Source organism: Typha angustifolia, chromosome 11, assembly GCF_048772165.1.
Source record: "Typha angustifolia cultivar Huaian chromosome 11, ASM4877216v1, whole genome shotgun sequence".
Classification (NCBI taxonomy): Eukaryota; Viridiplantae; Streptophyta; class Magnoliopsida; order Poales; family Typhaceae; genus Typha; species Typha angustifolia.
This window is the reverse complement of record NC_133249.1, coordinates 10,016,343-10,020,000: the sequence shown is the minus strand read 5'-3', so window position 1 is coordinate 10,020,000 and position 3,658 is coordinate 10,016,343.

Sequence of the window (3,658 nt, the reverse complement as noted above, 5' to 3'; positions counted from 1 at the left end):
TCAAGTATGTGGTACGTGATAGCGACTTGAGATATCTTGAAAAGATATTTTAGAACGATGATGAGGTGAACTATAGATGCGAGATGGTATAGATGATAGTTTACATAAAAATTGAGTTGTACCAATATTTGATATTTGTACTCTTTTGTATTAGACGATGATTTGTATAATACAGGTCGAATCATAGTGTACTCTTGCACTAGTTATTTTAGTTGTATCTTGATGGTTTGTTGTAGCCTATGTGGGTCCTGCCAGATTATGTAGTGGTCTAGTGTATATTATTATGGACTTGGATATTCATACATTAATAAGTTTATTTGGTTAATAGTATGATTTATTTGGTGATAGATTATATATGAACAGGAGAGTATCTGTGCATGATGGGCCCCGTCCGACCTGTCGTGTGCGCCACGTGCCGTGTGGGCGTGCACGTGCCTATGATAGGCGAGGGCATTCCACTTATGCACCTACAAGCGGCTGGCTCAAAGCTGTACATGGACAGCGATGAAGTTGGACGTGAAGAAATATGTGCGCGAATGCCAAATCTGTTAACGAGTCAAGTCGGAGACGCTCAAACCAAGTGGGCTGTTGCAACCGCTGCCTATACCAGAGTATATTTAGGAGGACATCTCTGTGGACTTCATCGAGGGGCTGCCGAAGGTTCGAGGCTAGTCGGTGGTGTTCGTTGTGGTGGATAGGCTGAGCAAATATGCTCATTTTATAGTATTGACGCACTCGTTTTCAGCAAAGAAAGTTGCTGAAATTTTTGTTCGAGAAGTGGCGTGCTTGCATGGGATGCCTAGGACGATCGTGTCAGACCGAGATCGCATCTTCATTAGCGAGTTTAGGTCTGAGTTTTTAAGATTACAAGGGACTCGAGTCAACCTTAGTTCAGCTTATCACCCCAAGATTGATGGCCAAACTGAGGTGATGAACACTCGAGCAATACTTGTGTTGCTTTGTGGCAAACCAACCAAGGGATTAGGTCAAATTCCTCCCATGGGCTGAGTGGTCTTACAATACGGTTTATGGGCATCGACATGACCCTCTTTGAGGCAGTTATGGGCGCACTCCCTCTGTCTTGCGTGCTTACGATAGACTCATGGCGTTAGATTAGACCGAACTCGACTTGGAACTTGTGGACTGAGATGAAACCTTGAGACGGCTCAAGATTCACCTAACATTAGATCAAAACTGCTTGAAATAGACTCATGACAAGGGCCAACGTGAGCGGGATTCGAGGTGGGTCAATTGGTGTTCGTTCGAGCCCAACCGTATTGAGTGCTACAACGAATTGGTCCATTAGCTTACCGGTTAGATCTACTTGAAGGAACTCAAGTCCATTCGGTCTTCCACGTGTTGGCATTGAAGGCCCAAATCGGGCCTAATCATGTGGTGGGTTCAGCTTTATTTGAACCAATGGAAGAAGATAGCCCAGCTGAAACACCCCCGCTCGACATAGGCATGTGCACGCCCACGCGCCCACACAGCACACGTGACGCACGTAACAGGTCGAGCGGGGCCCATCATGGACAAATACACTCATGTGCATATATAATCATGACATCATTAAATAAAATCTGCTAACATATCCATGCTCATGTAATCCATCACCAAATAAATCATACTATTAATTAAAATAAATATGTTAACATATGAATATCTAAATCCACAATAATATATTAGACCACTACATAATCTAGCTGGGCCTACATAGGCCACGACAAACCATCAAGATACAACTAAAACAACTAATACAAGAATACACTATGATTCGACCTATATTATACAAATCATCGTCTAATACAAAGGATACAAATATCAAATACTAGTATAACTTAATTTCTATATAAATTATCATTTATCCTATCTCGCATCTATAGCTCACTTCATCATCACTCTAAAATATCTTCTCAAGATATCTCAAGTCGCTATCACGTACCACATATCTGAAGAGGTTAGAAAAGAAATAAAGAGAGTAATGAGTAAAAGGCTTAGTGAATAGATCTCAAATCAGTGATGCCAAATAGAGAGTAAATTATGTACTGGATAATATGAATCACATAGGAACATCATGTCATAAATGAGTATATGAATGTATCCTCAATAATATATAAATATATGGTAGATATCATGTTATAACTGATCAAAGTGTATAATTCTTGATAATGTATAAACAAATTTCTATGTCATAGATCACTGTGCACAATCAACACCCGGTACCCGATCTCAACATCATGTCCGAAGGCTCAGAGCATACTCCGCCACCGCAAAGAGTATTTCAAATATAACCATACCTCGCCACCCGCTAGGGTATCAACGTCCATCCAGACCGGGCACCCTCCTAGCTGATAGAAACCTCGTGAGGATAACTCGCCACATATGTCATGGCGAATGGCATGTGTCCGAATGTCTGCTGCGCACACAGACTAACGACCTCGGACATAAGGCCAACAGGATCGGGACTATGTCGAGCGACCAATCATCTCTAAGCACGCCCTAACCCTCATGCCCACTTGGGTATCCTCACGCTTTCTATCAACTATCCTATCAATCACATTTCATGCTTTCCTTCTAAATGACATATCATATGCATATATCCACTACAATAATAAGTCAATGCATAACAAGAATTTAGGTGGAATTGGAATTAAGAGAAAAATGATGCAATGTAGTCTCGAACCATATAGTCAACGCATGCATACCCATGCTAATATATCACATGTATACTCATGCTAGAGATCAACTAGACATAAACTTATAACAGTATAGTCATTTCTAATCATCTCTATTTATCATTATCATACTCATATCCAAGATCAGCCTAATTACATGCATGATAAAATATGCCCGACTTTAATCATCTCTAGATAAAATCATATAATTATGCTAGAAGCCAAAAACATGCATGTACATAATATATAATATAACCTAAATTGTGAAAGGCGTCCAGGGGATAAGACTACTCACTTCTGATCAGAAAACACAACTCATATATCCCTCACATCTGGCAACCGAGCGATAACTTATCCTAACAGGGTCTACGAGGCCTCACATATGGGGTTCGGGATATGAAAATATTTAAGTAGCATGAAGTTAGCCGTTCATCTAATTAGCCGTTCATCTAATTAAAATCCATTCATGTAACATATGATGATTTATTAGGTTTTAGAATTTCTACTTATTTTTATAACTAGCTAGATTTTTAATTATAAATAAAAATATATAAATATAGATAAAAATCTAATTATAATTAAATTGTGGTTCTCACCCTATCTTGATTAATTAGGGACTATGTAGTTATTACTTTATAAAATAATAAATAAATAGATAAGTCTAGTATTTTATTTGGTACAAAATAATAATGTATTATAAATTATTAGAATTACTTAAAATGTATCTCATAAGAATATTAGTATATTAATTTTGATAATTATAATTTACAAATCTATATATTGATCTAATAGAGATATAAATAAATAAATATAAGTATTACCTATATTTATACCTAATTAATCATTAATTATACAAATTATAATTAATAATAATCATATTGAAGAATATATATTATTATTAAAATTAAGAAGGAAATACCTAAATAAGAAGGAAATACCTAAATAAATAAAATAAATAAAATAAAATAGAATAAATAAATTAA